At 37.9% G+C, this 18,071-nt stretch overlaps 1 protein-coding gene and 1 pseudogene across 2 annotated transcripts in view; both read right to left on the bottom strand.

Moving 5' to 3' along the window:
• EXOC6 (exocyst complex component 6) overlaps positions 1–18,071 on the bottom strand; it is a 173,071-nt gene that overhangs the window by 139,975 nt on the left and 15,025 nt on the right. The gene's annotated exons all lie outside the window — the stretch shown is intronic.
• LOC123828959 lies at positions 14,883–16,235 on the bottom strand (annotated as a pseudogene).

Below are 18,071 nucleotides of genomic sequence, written 5' to 3'. Positions count from 1 at the left end.
AATGATAATGACAGCATCTCAAATCAATGTGAAAATGATCTACTTTTTAATAAGTATTATGACAGCTGGATTACCTTACTTAAAAAAAAAAAAAAAAGATAGCCCTGGCTGGCATAGCTCCGTGGATTGAGCGTGGGCTGCAAACCAAAGTGTCACAGGTTCGATTCCCAGTCAGGGTACATGCCTGGGTTGTAGGCCATGACCCCCAGCAACTGCACATTGATGTCTCTCTCTCTCTATCTCCCTCCCTTCCCTCTCTAAAAATAAATAAAATCTTTTTTAAAAAAAGATAAAACTAGAGCCATTCATCACACCATACCCCAGGAAAATTTAAAAAGGTACAGAAATGTAAAAGTAAAAAAATAAAACCATACAAGTATCAAAAGAAAATGTGGGTGTATTCCCCTATACTCATAACCTGGTAATACAGAAGAAGATTTTTCTAGGATTCAAAATCCAGAAGCAAAAAGGGGAAAGACCGATGAATTTTGTTTTGATAAAAATAGAAAACTGCCCTGGCTTGTGTGGCTCAGTGAATTGTGAGCATGTGAACCAAAAGGTGGCTGCTTCGATTCCAGGCAGAGTGCACGCCTGGATTGAGTGTCAGGTCCCCAGCTGGGGGCATGCTAGAGGCAACCAGTTGATGTTTCTCTCACACATCAATGTTTCTCTCCCTTTCTCCCTCCTTTCCCCTCTCTCTAAAAATAAATAAATAAAATCCCTAATAAAGTAGATAAATAAAAATAAAGTGGTTCATCTCTGGTTGGTGTGGATCAGTGGATTGAAGGCCAGCCTATGAACCAAAGGGTCAGTGGTTCCATTCCCAGTCAGGGCACATGCTTGGGTTGCAGGCTAGGTCCCAAATTGGGGCATGTCAGAGGCAACCAATCAATGTATCTTACACATTTTCCCCTCTCTTTCTTCCTCCCTTCCTCCTCTCTAAAAATAAATAAAATCTTTTTAAAAAATAGAAAACTACTGCATGGCCAATAAAAGGGGCGGGGAGGGGAGGAATATCATAAAAATAAAGTAAAAAATGTTTCTGACTAATGGCAAGAAAAACTGTGAAAAATTTTTAAATGGACAAAAGTGATTACTGAATGGCCCATCTACCACATCCTTCTAGGTTATCTATACCTTTCACTATCTTTGGGCTATTTTACAACTATCTCTATAAGCTGTAGAAATTTGATGTATTATTCTTGTCTATAGAAATGCAAACATTTTGACCTGTGAAATGGAATTCATTATTACACCCTAGGGATACTGACCAGTTATCTGCCTATTACAAATCTATTTCAGCATTCCCAAATGCCTATGTGGTTTTGTCATTGCCTTTGACACAGTTGAAACAGTTGTAATATCTTACTGATTACCTCATTAATTAACAAGTTAAATAGAATCTTTGGCATGCATCAATTTTATAATTGAATGAGAGTCATGAATGTATATTTTTTTTAAATCTTCATTTTTTAAAAAAGATGTTATCTATTTTATTTTTTAGAGAGGGGAAGGGAGAGAGAGAGGGAGAGAAACATCAATGCATGGCCGCCCCTCACGCACCCTCAACTGGGGACCCAGTCCGCAACCCAGGCATGCGCCTCAGACTGGGAATTGAACCAGCTACCCGTGATTCGCAGCCCAGCACTCAACCACTAAGCCACAATAGCCAGGGCATGAATTTATCTTTTTTGAAAATTATCTTTTAACACTTGGAGTTTTCACCAAGATGCCCAGCAGATTCACCTGAAGGAGCCAGGTAACTGCACTGCCAGATAACTGTACCTCCTGGGCTACTTAAGCTTAGACACATCTTTTCTTGGCTCCTAGAAGTAAAATCCAAGTGGCAATACACATTTAACTTTACTGACTCTGTTTCTCTGTTTTGTTTTGTTTTTCCCCCCACCTCTCTACAGATTATATGTTTTGGTTTGGTTTCTAGTTACTGCATGGCCAATAAGTTATTACCCCTACATGGCAGCAATGACTAAGAATTTGGTTTTATGATTTGGCCACTTATTTGGTGGTCCCTCTACATGCATGACAGAGATCTCTTGGGTAACAGATAAAAGACACTCTGGCTTGTTAATCTTTTTTGTTTGTCTATTTGTCTACCTTGAGCTCAAATGGCTTAAGAATTTCATAACCACCAAGAACAGGTCTTTGATATCTGGACTGATGAGGGTTTTTTTTTTTTCTTAAATCTCTACAACCCATGTCTCTTTTATTTTTTGCTTTTTTAATGGTTTATTCTATTACACTTATCCCAATTTTTTCCCTTTTGCCCCTTTCTACCCAGCCTACTCCTCTAGCCCACAGTCAACCCCTTCTCCATTGTCCATGTCTGTGTGTCATTCATACATGTTCTCTGATTAGTCTCTTCCCCTTCCTTCCACCATTTCCCGCCCCATTTCCTCCCCTTCTACAGCTATCAGTCTGTTCCATGTCTCCGGTTCTATTTTTCTCATTAGTTTATTTTGTTCATTAGATTCCAGTTATAAGTGAGGTCATATAGTGTTTTGTCTTTCACTGCCTTATTTCACTTAGCATAATAGTCTCCAGTTCCATCCATGCTGTCACAAAAGGTAGGACTCCCTTCTTTCTTTCTGCTGCATAGTATTCCATTGTGTAAATGTACCACAATTTTTTAATCCACTCATCTACTGATGAGCAGTTGGGCTGTTTCCAACACTTGGCTATTACAAATAGCACTGCTTATGAACATAGGGTGTGTAAGTTCTTTTTACAACTCACATCTCTTGTGGGTGAAATTACAGAAATAAAGCTGTAACGCTCTGTATCAGTAATTCAGAAAGGCTTTTACCTCTCATTGTGTGTGATAAATCAGACAATTTATCTCCAGAGGGTATTAATAATTTGGATTTTAAAGTCTCTTAAGTTAAAAGAACTCTGCTCTGGACTGCTTACTGGTTTAAAAAACGTACATATATAAATGAAATATTTGTAAAATTCCCCCCAAAAATGAGAAAATTGACTTCCTAGTAATTTAAATATGCTAGACTTTTAATAAGTATTCTTCTTACAGGAATTAACTCAGAAACATTTTAAAAATCCAAGTTCATATAACTAAGGTACACCTTTAGCAAACAAGCCTAGTTTGAAAAGTTGGGTTCATAAAAAAATAACTGTTTAATCTTATCCTTTTTCATTGATTTTATTGTTTGGGTTTGTTTTTCCTAAATGCATACTGGTTCACTGATTAAATGAGCTAACATTATCATACATAAATATTAAAAATGATTAAAAATATAAATTTGTGCCCAACTAAGTTGAATCATTATTCTAACAAATTTTTATTTCATTTTTTTAAGATCTTATTTATTTATTTTTTAGAGAAGGAAGGGAGGGAGAAAGAGAGAGAGAGAGAAACATCAATGTGCAGTTGCTGGGGGTCATGGCCTGCAACCCATGCATGGACCCTGACTGGGAATTGAACCTGCGATGCTTTGGTTCGCAGCCCGCGCTCAATCCACTGAGCTACGCCAGCCAGGGCTATGCTTCTTATTCTTAAATGCTATACAGAAGCTGCAATTTGGGACATGCAATGAAGAGTATTCATATTTGTCACTTTCATAAGGTATAAACAGGATGTTTGCCTTTGTAGAAAGTTGTGTTATATATGCTCATGAGTTTTGCTAGTGTGATAAAATGATTGTGTACAATGGATATAGCAATGTTCTACCTCAGTGTTTCAATGTGAAATATCAATTACTTTGTTTTCATTTTATTGATTATGCTATTACAAGTGTCCCAATTTTTCCTCCTTTGCCCTGCCTCCACTCGGCACCCCCCACTCCCTCAGACAATTCCTACACCATTGTTCATGTCCATGGGTCATGCATAGGTTCTTTGGCTACTCCATTTCCTATATTGTATTTTACATCCCTATGGCTATTCTGTAACTACCTGTTTGGACATCTTAAGCCTCCCCCTCTTCTCCCATTCCCCTATACCCCTTCCCATCTGGCAATTAACCATCAAAATGCTCTCCATATCCATGATTCTGTCTCTGTTCTTCTTGTTTGCTTAGTTGTTTTTTAGACTCAATGTTGAAAGATATGTATTTATTGCCATTTTATTGTTCATTGTTTTGATCTTCTTTTTTTTAAGTAAGTCCCTTTAACATTTCATATAACAGTTTGGTGATGGTGACCTCCTTTAGTTTTTTCTTGACTGGGAAGATCTATATCTGCCCTTCAATTCTAAATGATATCTTTATTGGGTAGAGCAATCTTGGCTTGTAGGTTGCTGCTTTTCATGACTTTGAATATTTGTTGCCAATCCCTTCTAGCCTGCAAAGGTTCTTTGGAGAAATCAGCTGACAGTCTTATGGGAAATCCCCTGTAGGTAACTAACTGCTTTTCTCTTGCTGCTTTTAAGATTCTCTCTTTATCTTTAAACTTGAGCATTTTAATTAGAATGTGTCTTAGAGTTAGCCTCTTTGCATCCATCTTGTTTGGGACTCTGTGCTTCCTGGATTTGCATGTCTATTTCCTTCACCAGATTAGGGAAGTTTTCTTTCATTATTTTTTAAAATAGATTTCCAATTTCTTGGTCTTTCTTCTCTGGTACCCCTATGATGTGAACACTTGAAGTTGTCCTAGAAGCAGCTTATAATAACCTCATTTTTTTTTGGATTCTTTCTTCTTGTTATCCTGGTTGTTTGTTTTTTGTTTCCCTGTGTCTGAATCATTGATTTGATTCTCAGCTTCACCCACTCTACTGTTGTTTCTGTGTAAAAATGTTCTTTATTTTAACCAGTGTATTCTTCATTTCTGATGGGATCTTTTTTATGCTGTTGAGGTCCTCACTAATTTCCTTGAGCATCTTTATAACCAGTGCCTTGAACTTTGCATCTGAGAGATTATTTATCTACATTTTATTTAGTTCCTTTTCTGGAGTTTTGATCTATTCTTTCATTTGGGCCATATGTCTTTGTCACCTCAGTTTGTCAGTCTCTCTGTGTTTGTTTCTATGTATTAGGTAGAGTTGCTATGACTCCCTGTCTTGGTAGCATAGCCTAATGTAGAAGGTGCCATGTTGGTTCCAGTAGCACAGTCTCCCCTATCACCCAAGCTGGGTACTCAAGATGCACCCTTCATGTGGGCTGAGTACATCCTCCTCTTGTAGTTGAGGCTTGGTTGCTGTTGGCAGGTCAATAGGACAGATTTACCCAGGCCAGTCAGCTGCAAGGACTGGATGTGACCACTGACCACCAAGCTCTGCCCTCCTTGGAAGATCAGCTATGCAGGAGCAATGTGGTGGCACTCCAACATCTTCTGTAGCTGTCCACTGGATGCACAGGCCCTGCGGTGCTCTATGTGGTACAGGCCCAGGTCATACCCCACTTGTGTTTTGTCTGGGGCCATCCTACCCGAGCTATAAAGCAATCTAAGTTGGCTGCTATTTTTGCTGGGCTTGGAGATCCCCAAGTGAAGCCAAGCTGTGAATCTAGGATGGTTGCTGCCTGGGCCCACTTAGCAAGAAGTAGTTGGGTAGGAGACTCACTGAGGCCAGCTGTTGCTTGAAAGGATTCAGGAAGTTGTGAAGCATGAGCCAAGACCATTCATATAGAATAAGCAGCTTGAGTGGGCCCATAAGTTGGGTGAGCCTCTCTCTGGGGATCTCCAGGGCAGGGGAAGTGGTGTTAGCCAGGTTGATAGAATCTCAGAATTCCATCTGGTAGTGTTACCTGCTTTCTGGCTCTGTGGCTCTGTGGGGTGGGGAGGTTCAGAAAATGGACAATGTCCTCTGCTCGCCTTTCTGTCTGGGAGAAAGCTGTCATCTAGTTCTCACCCTCAGGCCAGACACTTCAGTTTCTCCCAGTATACCACTGGTGCCTTTCAAATTGCCACCCCAGTGCTGAAGCTCAGAGGGAGTGAGTCTGAGTAAGTCCATGTGTGGGTTCTTTAAGAGGAACTCCTTGGGATTCCAGAAATTTCTTTCACCAACTCAACCCCTGCTGGTTTTTACAGCCAGAGGTTATGGGGACTTATCTTCCTGGCACTGGAATCCTGGCCTGGGGGGCCTGTTCTGGGGCTGGGACTCCTCACTTATGAAAGAACTAAGGGTCTTTAAACTGAAGCTATCTATGCTTAATTTTTAAGTGCTTTGTTTTCACTTTGATTAAATAGGTAATCAAGTATTGCTTCTTAGATAGCCTCTGACATAAAACTTTCAAAATATCATTTATATATAAAACTCTCTTCAAGATTTCCAAGAAGAGCCCTGGAATAGCACAGTTATTTATTCTTTCAGCTTACAAATAGATAAATGCTAGAAATAATTAGGTTTGTCTGATGTGTCACAGCAGGAAAACTTGTACTGAAGGAGCTGTCAAAGTAGAAGATGCTTCCCAAGGAGGAAACTGAGTTCTGGAATACTAGCCTGCTGAGAGGACAGCAGTAGTGTCATGCCTTAGCTGAGAGAGTGGGCATCTTTTTCTTTGTAGCTTTTAACCTAGAGATCATGAACTCAAGTTCCTATAGGAGTCAGGAAGCAACAGGGTTGTGGGAACGAGAATGCAGATACCCTTTGAAGGGACATCCTTGCTAAAAGAAGCTGAAAATGTAGACTTATGTGATATGTCATGTTTTTTAGATATTGTGAAGCTGAGGAAAACATACAAATAGAGGTCAGTGAGCTGGTTTCTAACGTATGCCAAATGATTCAATGAACGTCAGCTTAAGCTTCTAATCTATAAAAAAAATTAGAATATCCTCAGCTTTCCTACGTTAAATCTGTATATGTAAAAAATGTTATAATACAAACATTTCTGAAATTGTCCTCTTTATGTGAAGTCCCTGAAAATTAATTTATGGGAAGTCCCTCGCTAGCCATAATTATGTTTTAACTAGTCAAAACCTTTAAGTAGTAATGTACTATATACCTGATAAAATTTACTCTCCATTTCTGATATTAGTTAAAATAATAACTTAAAGATAGCCATTAAGTCTCTATCATCAGACAGTTTTTTTAATATTCTGATGCTTACCTGAAAGCTTCATTAAAAGCTGTAAGTCAGAGTTTGTGTCTTCAACAGTGAGGGTCCATTTCAGGGCCTCATGGCACTTCAAACAAAAACTTGTACATAAATGTTCAAAGCATGATATATTCAACAGCCAAAAGGTAGAAACAAACCAAATGTTCTTTGTTTGATGAAAGGATGAACCCAAAGCAGGATATCCATACAATGTAATATTGTTCAGACATAAAAAGAGGTACTGACATATGCTACAGCATAGATGAATCCCCAAAACAACATGCTAAAGTGAAGCCAGGTACAAAAACTTACAGATTGTATGTTTCTATTTAAATAAAATATCCAGAATAGGTAAACCCATAGACACAGAGAGCAAATTAGTGGTTGCCAGGAGCTGGAAGCAGAGAGAGAAATGGGGAGTGACTGAATAATGAGAGTCAAAGAGAACTCTGCCAAAACCACAGTCTTCCCAGAGTGACTCTGTGCGTGCCAACATTGCACCTTCTGAAGAGCAACAGCAGAGTCTTCACACGGTGAGGGAAATACACTTGACTAACATAGTCCAGCCAAGCCACTAAACAAATAAACAACAACAAGCCCCAGAGAATGGTAAAGTGGTGGGAATCAATATTAAGAGTTTCAAATCAATATCAAGAGCTGCAAATCAATATCAAGAGCTGTTACAATGGATTATTTAAAATTTGCTATTTTCAATGACAACCACAAATTATGAGAGACAAAACAGGAGATTGTGACTTATACACAGGAAAAGAAACAGGCCCTGTGAGAAGACCCAGATGTTAAATCAAAGATTTCAAAGTACTATGTTCAGAATACCAAAGAGAGCCATGCTTAAAGAAGTAAAGGAAGGTATAATGGCAATGTCTAATAAAATGCACACTAAAATAAAATATAAAATATTGATAAAGAATTAGAAATTATAAAAAACAAATGAAAATTTTGGAGTTGAAAATTCAGTAGCAAAAATTAAAAAGTCATCAGAAAAACTCAAGGGAACGTATTGTCAGAAGAAGCACAAACTACTTAAAGATAGACTAATAGAGATGATGCAATCCAAAGAACAGAAAAAATTTTAAAAATTAATACAGCTTCAGAGAATGCAGACACCATTAAGCACACCAACATACAAATGATGAGAGTAAAGAACAGGAAGGAACAGAAAGAATATTTGAAAAAATAATGACTAAAGTTTTCCATGTTTGATGAAAAATGTTATGTAAACATCTACGATGATAAACTCCAAAGAAGATAAATGCAAAGAGATTCATGCCCAGGCACCTCATAGTAAAAATAATGAAAGACAAAAAGGAAATCTTGAAAGCAGAAAAGTATACATTACATGTTACAAACCTAACAAAACATTGGGTTTATGTGTTGGAATACATTGGAATTATGTATGTGTTGGTTTATGCAATTGCTTTTCCAGAAAAGGAAAATCATTCACCATATATAAGAGAATACAAGTAAGTTAACAGCTGACTTCTCATCAGAAACAATAAAAGCCAACAGGCAGTGAGAAGGCATATTTCAATGTGCTAAAAGAAAAAACTGTCAGCCAAGAATCTTATATCCATCAAAACTACCTTTCAAAGAATGAAGGTGAAATAAAGACACTCCCAGATAAATAAAAACTGATTTAGTTACTAGCAGACCAACATTACATGAAATACTAATGGAAGTTCCACAAGATCAAAAGAGTAAGCCCAGATGGCAGTATGAATACACACATCACACACAAAAGAGTACCAGTAAAGGTAACTGTAAAACACAAAAGTAATTATTAAATACAACATAAATGCATCTTTCTTCTTTTAACTAATTTAAAAAGCAACTGCATAAACCAACACATACATAACTCTACTGGTGGGCAAAGCATACAGAAACGTGATGTATTTGACAGTAACAGTATAAAAGAGGTGGTTTGGAGCAAAGCTATACAGGAATAAGAAAATGACACAAAATACAACTAAAAATTCAGCAACAAATGAAGAGAAATAGAAATGGTAATTAAGATCAACACAACAAATTCTACAAACATGTACTTGCTTTCCTCTCAGCTTCCTTCAAGAACAAAAAGTTATATAAAGTAACAATTACAGCAATGTATTGTTGGGTTTGTAACATATACAGATGAAAGATGTATAACAACAAGGGAAAACAGGGAATAGAGCTATATAGAGGTAATATTTCTGTATTTCAGTGGGATTAAGCTAGAATAAATCTGAAGTTTAATCTGAGAGCAACTACTAAGAAACAACTTTTAAAAATATACTGAAAAAACAAAGTAATTAAAATGTTATGCTAGAAAATAATCACTTAATGAAAAATAGTAAAAAAAAAATAGGGGCCCAGAAAAGAAATGAGACATACAAAAAATAAAACAAAAAATAAAATGACAGACATAAATACAACTATATAAATGATGTTAACTATAAACAGATTGAACAAATCAATCAAAAGTCAGAGACTGTCACCCTGGCTGGTGTAGCTCAGTGGATTGAGCATGGGCTGGGAATCAAAGTGTCCCAGGTTCGATTCCCAGCCAGGGTACATGCCTGGGTTGCAGGCCATAACCCCCAGCAACCGCACATTGATGTTTCTCTCTATCTTCCTCTCTTCCCTCTCTAAAAATAAATAAATAAAATCTTTTAAAAAAAAAAGTCAGAGACTGTCAAATCGAATTAATAAAAGAAAAAATGAGATCCAACAAGATGCTATATATAGGAGGCACTCTAGATTTAAAGATAAAAACAGGTTGAAAGTACAAGGACTTTCTTATGTAAAGAGCAACCATAAGAAAGCTAGAGTAACTATATTAAAATGAGACAAAATAGACTTTAATACAAGTCTAAAAATAAAGAGAGATATTTTATGTTGGTAAAAGAGTCAGTCAATCAGGAATATATAACAAGTATGCACATATAGAGCATACTAACAGGAGAGCCCAAAAATACATACAGCAAAAACTATACTTACCCTATAACAGACAGAACAACTAAGTGGAAGAACAAAAAGGAAACAAAAAGCTTAAACAACTATAAGCTGAGGCCTAACAGACATCTATATAGTATTTCACCCAACAACAGCAGGATACACACTCAGGGCACATGAAACATTCTCCAGGACAGACCCTATGTAAGATTGTAAAACAAGCCTCAATAAATTTAAAAGGAATGAAATCAGACAAAGCATGATCTCTGACCACAAAGCAATGAAATTAAAAATCAATAACAGGACATTTGAGAAATTCACAAATATGTGGAAATTCAACAAAACCCTTCTAAATAACAAATGAGTTAAAGAAAAATCACAAAGGGAATTTTAAAATTACTTTAGAATGAATGAAAATGAAGATGAACAGATATAAGGGATTAAATCAGAAATCAAAAACCTCCCAATAAAGAAAAGTTAGATGGCTTCACTGATAAATTCTATCACATATTTAAAAGATTAAAACTAATCCTTCACAAACTCTTCCAAAAAGTGGAACTCATTTTGAGACCAGGATTATTTTAATACCAAAGCCCGATAAAGACATCACCAAAAAAAGAAACTACAGACCAATACCCCTTAATAATATATATGTAAAAATATTCAACAAAATACTAGCAAACCTAATCCAACAACATATTATTAAAAGAATTATACACCTGACCAAATGGAATTCATCCCAGGAATGCAAACGTGATTCAACATTTAAAAAAAAAATCAGTGTCATACATCACATGAACAGAATGGAGAAAAAACATGATCACCTCAATTCAGAGAACACTAACTCACTCATTCTATAAGGTATTATTCTCATAACCAAACCAGACAAAGGCATAACCAGAAAGTAACAGAACAATATCTCTTGTGAATATATATGCAAAAATTCCAAACAAAACCCTGGCAAACAGAACCCAGTGACATATAAAAGGATTATATGCTATGACCACGTGGGATTTATCCCATAAATGCAAGGTTGATTTACACCTGAACATTAATGTAATGCATGATATCAATAAGTAAGGGTTAAAAACCACAAAATAATTTCAATAGCTGCAGAAAAATAGTCTGACAAAGTTCAACACTCCTTCACAATAAAAACCCCCAATGAACTAGGAAGAGAAGGAAACTTCCTCAACATGATAAATGGCATCTATGAAATTCCCATAGCAGAGTATAAGGATGATTATTTCCCAAATTCACCAATACATGGTGTGGTCAATTTTTTAAATTTTAGACATTCAAATATCATCATAGTTTAATGTTGTCATTTTATTTTCCACTTTCTAATGACTAATGATGTTAAACATTTCTTCATATCCTTATTTGCCTTCTGTGTATCTTCTTTCATGTGGTATCTGTTCAAATCACCTATTTTTATTTTTTTAAAAATTTTATTTATTTTAAGAGAGAAGGGAAAGGAGGGAGAAAGAAAGGGAGAGAAATATTCATGTGAGAGAGAAACAGACTGGTTGCCTCTGATATGCTCCTCAACCAGGGACCAAACTCACAACTGAGGCTTGTGCCCTGACCAGGAATGAACCTGCAACCTTTCCCTTTGCAGGATGTCACACAACCAACTGACACACACACAGCCATGCTGTCCAGGACTCACTTACCTATTTTTAATTGGGTTCTTTGCTTTCTTATGTCTTAAAGTCTTCTTTTATCCATTCTGAACTTAATTTTTCCTTATCAGATATATGATTTGCAAACATTTCTCCCCATCTGTGGCTTGTCTCTTCATTCCCTTAACAGTCTCTTTGAAGACCAGATGTTCTCAATTTTGATGAAGTCTCAATTTTTCATTTTTGTATTGTTTTTGGAATGGTATCTAAGAAATCTTTGCCTAAACCAAAGTCACATAGATTTTCTCCTATAGTTTCTATGAGTTTTATAGTTTTGCATTTTATTTGTGAAATGTCTTTTAATTTTTATAGTGCAAAGTTCATTATTTTGCATATGGATATCCAATTGTTCCACCATCACCATTATTTTTTTTTAATTATTGTTTTCTGCCCACACCAGTGTGGTTCAGTTGGTTGGAATGTTGTCTGGTAGACCAAAAGGTTGAGGTTTCAATTCCCAGTCAGGGCACATACCCAGACTGCAGTTTTGATCCCTGTTTGGGGCACGTATGAGAAGGCAGCCAATCGATGTTTCTCTCATCACATCAATGTCTGTCTCTCTAAATACCAATGGGAAAAAAATGTCCTTGGGTAAGGATTTTTAAAAAACAATTTTTTGTAATGAATTATTGTTGTATCCTTATCAAAAATTAATTGACCATATGTATGAATCTATTTATGGAGTCTCTATTCAATTTCTGTTTGTCTGTTTTGCCACTAGTACTATACTCTCTTGATTACTATAGCATTATAAGTCTTTAAACCAGGTAGTATAAGTCTTCCAACTCCTAGTTTTGTTTCCAAAATTACTTTGGCTATTCTAGATCCTTTGCATTTCCTTGTGAACTTTAGAATAAGCTTGTCAATTACTACACACACACACACACACACACACACAAAATATTCTCTTGGGATTTTTATTGCAATTGCCTTGAGCCTGAAGACCAATTTAAGGAAAACTGATCAATAAATACAGCATTATGTGTGCATTTATTTAGGTTCTCTTCATTTTCTGTTAGTAATGTACAAGTCTTTCAAATCTTTTGTCACATATAACTATTTCATATTTTTATTATATCAATTTAATTTCAATTTGATTGTTCCTTGCTAGCATGAGACAGATACTGAGCCAGCAGTATCCATCACTGTAGATACTCATCGAAACACGAGAAAAACATACACAGGGACAACCAAGTCCTGTGGGGAAATAGGTACGAAACAGCCACTCTCTCTAGTGGAGAGCACTCCGAGTCCCCGCCTGAGTAGGCTTTTATTAAGAATACAGTCACAGTTTGTGGATTACAGTATGGCAGGGAAGATCAAAAGGAATAGGTAGCTTTCAAAGGTGCTGACAGAACTCCCGCTGGAATTCTGGGCTGAGAGTTTGTGTTTTATCACTTCAAAAGACTACAGGACCTAAAAGGCTAGTCTTGTTTCCTACCTGTGCCTTCCTATTCTAATTCAATAGCATCCTCCAGCAAGCAGATCTCACAGGATCTTGCATATCCTATGTCCCAGGCCTGATTACCCTGGGGGTCTGCCGACTCTGGTCTGGACTGCACCGCCCCTGTTATTTCCACAGGCCTGAGTCAGGCAGAGGAGACAAAGGCAGCCAGGAGACTTGGGTTACTCACTTCTAAGAACAAGGACTCAGGCTTTGACAAAGCCGAGGGGGCAGGGGTTGATGTCCATCACCCCTTCATTTCCACAGCCCTGAGTCTCTCCCCAGAAGCCTTCATGTGATCATGCCTGTCTTAGGCAATTCCCCCCTTGGGAAATCTTACCTGTCATTAGCTAACTGATCAAGCATTGGAGGCCAGGCACAGAACAGGCAGCATTCATGCCAGGGAAATAAGTTTTGTCTCCTTAGTGTCTCCTGGTTCGGAGGTCTCTCACTCAGCCTAAGTCGCAGGGGGTTACAGCTACCTGAGACCAGGCAGGGTGGACTCCAACACTAGCATCTAGAAACACAACTGTTTTTTTGCATATTCATATGGTATCCTACATTCTTGCTAAATTCACTTACTAGTTCTAGTAGCTTTTCTAGATTGCATATGATTTTCTCTATAAATGATCACATTGTCTACAAATAAAGACAGTGCCTAATCTACTTTTTTTCCTTGTCTTATTATACTGGCAAGGACCTCTAGCACAGTGTTGAATGGAACTGGTGCAAATGAATATCCTTGCTTTATTCCTGATTTTAGGAAGAAAGTAGTTAGTCTTCCACCATTAAATAAATTGTTAGCTACAAATTTTTCATAGATGCCCCTTTTCAGGCTGAGGATTTTCCATTCCTTGTTTCTGAGGGTATTTATGAGAAATGAATATTAGATTTGTGGATGCTTTCTCTGTACCTATAATGTTCCTTTTTTGGCTTAATATGGTGAATTATATTGACTGGTTTTTCAAATAAAAGCCAACATACATTCTTTAAATAAATCCTATGTGATCATGACATATTATTCTTTTTATGTACTGTTGGATTTAATTTGCTAAAATTTTGTTTAAAGTATTTTCATCTGTGTTGAATAACATCAGTCTATAGTTTTATTTTCTAGTAATGTCTTTCTTTAGTTTTGATATCAGGTTAATGTTGACCTCAAAATGAACTGAGAAATATTTCTTCCTCTTTAATTCTTCTGGAAGAGTTCTAATAGAATTGGTACCAATTTTTCCTTAAATGTTGTAAAACTTACCAGTAAAGCCATCTGAGCCCAGAATTTTCTTTTGGGGAAGGTCTTATATGGTAAATTCAACTTCTTTCATTGATACGTTATTCAGTTATCTATATATTCATAAGTGAGCTTTGATAGTTTGTATATTCCAAGGAATTTTTCCATTTCTTCCAAGTTCTCAAATGCACTGGAATGAAATTGTTCATAATATTCCCTTATCTTTTTTAATGTCTGTAGAATCTATAGTGATGTTACCTCTCTCATTCCTGATATTCCTATTGGGAATGGGTAATTCCTGATCATTGGTTTTTTGGGTACTTTTTCTCTAGAAGTTCATCAATTTTACTGATCTCAGAGATTCAGGTTTTGGTTTCAATGATTTTCTCAATTGTTTTTCTATTTTCTGTTTCACTGATTATCTGATGTTTATCATCTCCTTTCTTTGGCTTTTTTGGATTTCATTTGCTCTCTTTTTCTAGTTTTTCTTTTTCAAGCTCCAGCACTTTTATTTTCATGGGTGAAAGACTCCTGGCCAGCAGGGTCAGGAAGAGGTGGGCATGGAGATCAATTGCCAGGTTCTGAGCCCAGGGCTTGGGCTGCTGCGGGGCGCCCACTTTCTATACAGTTATTGACAGCAACGCCCTCACAGGAGGCTCCAGCAAGAGTCAGGGGCAGCCTGTGAGCAGCTAGGAAATGAGTAGTTGACTACAGGTTTTTTCCCATGGCTTAGTGTACACTGGGGGATGTGGTTCCTATGTAGATGGACCAAGCAGTGACTTTGTGGCTCCTTTAGTCCTAATTGTGTGGCAGCTCCTTCCCGTGCCAAGTAATGGAACAGTTCCTGGTGGCTCCCATCCTGCTCTGGGAAAGCAACTGAGTGGTACATAATTCCCAGTATGCCTGGATCTTCTAAGGAGAGCACCAAATGTCCAAATCCCAGGACAGGCTGACAGGTTCCTCAGTACTGCAGATTCACCACATTCATAGACAACAGCAGTGATGATGCTCAGGACATGAACAGCTTGCTAAGCATTGAAGATGAAACGGCACTAATAACATGGTCAGTATGCAGGCAGATGTGCCCTAGAGACACTTTCCAGTGTCCTTCTGGCTAGATGCTTAGCCCACAGACTGGCTGGCCTCTGAGAACAGTGACTCCCCTACTGGTCAGGTGGGGCAAGTGCCTGGGGAAGTATCTCCAGTTCTCTGAATGACCACTTAAGTCAGTGCTCGACTAGGGCCTGGAGAATGGGCAAATTGAGAGCTGAGTCTGGATGAGTTCTGCCCTACCCCCAGCAGCAGCCCCTGTAATATGGAATGATGAGTTTGCTCAGTTTGGAAGAGACTAGGAAAGCAGGATCATATGCTGAGCTCACAGCTGTTACCTGCAAACAGTCCACAGCAGAGACAGTCCCTGGCTACAGATACCACCTCAGGTCAAAGGTGGCGCTCAGCAAAACTGTGCACAGTTACATCAGGGTCCTTGCCCCAAGGTGTGGTCAACTCCATCAGCCCAGTCAAAACAGGTTTGGAGGGGAGAGGTGAAGGGTAGAGAGGCCCCCTGATCCCGGAGAGCAGGGCATGCAGGGCACTGCCTAAATACAGGAAACTGTAATGGGCAGCTGGATAGCCTCAGACACGTAACACTTCCGAGTCCAAGCCAAGCTCAGAAACCTGCTCCTCACATGTCCTCAGGAAGAGGAGAAACTAAGGAAAAACCTTTAACAGGTCACAACTCCCAACTCTCCCACCAGCTGAATTCCTCGAGGCCCAAGTTCTAAGACAGCACCACCTGGCCCTTGTAGAGTGGATCCAGCCTCCCATGTGCTCCCTCAGGGATCAGGTGTCCCAGCTCAGGTGATAACTGGTGGCCAAACCATTGATGCCCCTGCCCAGTACAACCATGGTCCAGCCCATTGGGAGCCCATGAGATGGACCCGAGACAGACCAGAGATGGACAAGATGAAGCAGATGTAGATCCACAGGCTTCTCCACGGGAAATAACAGGCCACACCCTGGCTATCTGCACACACAGCACAGGGCAGACCGTTATGGCTCCCACACCCCAGGCCCTCTAGTTTCTTAAGTTAGGAGGTAAGACTATTGACTTGAAACCATTCTTTTCCAGTACAGACAGGTGTTTAGTGCATAAATTTCTGTCAAAGTATTGCTGTAGTTGATTCCCAAAAATTCTGGTACGTAATATTTTAATTTTACTCAATTCAAAATACTTTCTAAATTCTCTTTCAATTTCTTCTATTACCCAAGCCTTATTTAGATGTATGTTATTCAGTGTCCAAATATTTGGGAATTTTCCAGTCTTTTCTATGATGGATTTATAATTTAATTCCATTGTGGTCAAATAATCATACTATATGCCAGGCACTGTCAAGAGTGTATACATGCTTCTCATGTAGTCATCTGACTTCCCCTAGAAAGATCTGATTTAAAAAAAAAAGCACATCAAGAAAAGGTCAGGCTAAAAAAAGGCTGCTACAGAGAAAAATATTAAGAAAACATAAGCCTACAGGCCAGATGAAAGATAACTAGGAAATAACAACAAAAATTAATACTAATACTGAAATATTTATGGATGTATTGATGTCTAGGATTTGCTTCAAAATAATCCAAGGTGAGGGAAAATGGATAGAGGAAAAGATCAAATGAGATTGGCCAGGTGGTATATTGAAGATGATGGGTTCGTGGCGTTTCATTACACTAATTTACTTTGAAAACATTTCACGTTTACCATAATAAAAGATTTGTTAGAATTTAATATTAGCACCTCACTCCTGGAACCTAGGGGAAAAAATAGTAGCTTAAACACTGTTCAAGAAAAAGAACTGCTGGCAGTGACTTCCATGTCTGTGGAGTCAGCTTGTAAATGAGAGATGACAAGGGTATAAATAGAATAAGTATGAGTCACTGGAGTTAGCCAAAGAGAAGAGTGTAGGTTTCAAAAAAAGTGAGTAGGTGACACAACTGTCCAGCAAAGTAGAACAGAGTAATATGTAAATACAAATATTCTATTTGTGTCACAAAAGTTTCTCAACATATTTCAAAATTCTAAATTAGTTTCATCCTTTTTCAAGGGTACTGCCTAGCACTTCTCCCAAGAGGAAGCATCTCCTTCATAACCAATACTGTTTTCAAAAATGGACTGTTCCAGTAATTATACCATATACTGTATTATTTCAGTTTCACAACACGATGAAGAAAACAAAGCACCCTTTTAATCTATGATTTCTACTTTCATTACCAAATGTACAGTTCTATAAAAAGAAATAATTATGTTGAAAATTTAAGGAAATGCACTAATCATACTTATCATATCATAGCAAGAACATCATGTAACAAAAATTTACCAGGTGCCTGCCATATGCTTGGTGTTAGGGATAGAGCAGTGAATAAATAGACAAGGTCCCTAATGTCCTGGGCTTTCTGGGCATCTAAACATCCACCCCCACCCAGTCTACAAATAATGAAGTTGAAGTCCAGAAAGGTTAAATGATTTTTACCCGTGACTGCACACTTCACCAGTGATAGGACTAGGGCAAAACCCAGGTCTCCCGACTCTCAGGGCAAGATGGACCTGCATTATAAGTTCAACCGGTTTCACTTTACATTACATCCACAGGACCACAATACATAAGAGCACTCCATTTCTAGGAAGCGTATACTGAAAATAATAATGCTGAAGGACAATCAGTCCTAAGTTCCCTAAGTGAATCATAATTTCATGATCATCACTGC

The sequence above is a fragment of the Phyllostomus hastatus genome, unplaced genomic scaffold (genome assembly GCF_019186645.2).
Source record: "Phyllostomus hastatus isolate PE091 unplaced genomic scaffold, TTU_PhHast_1.1 phas_scaffold_1066, whole genome shotgun sequence".
Lineage (NCBI taxonomy): Eukaryota > Metazoa > Chordata > Mammalia > Chiroptera > Phyllostomidae > Phyllostomus > Phyllostomus hastatus.
This window is presented reverse-complemented; position numbering and strand designations above follow the sequence as displayed.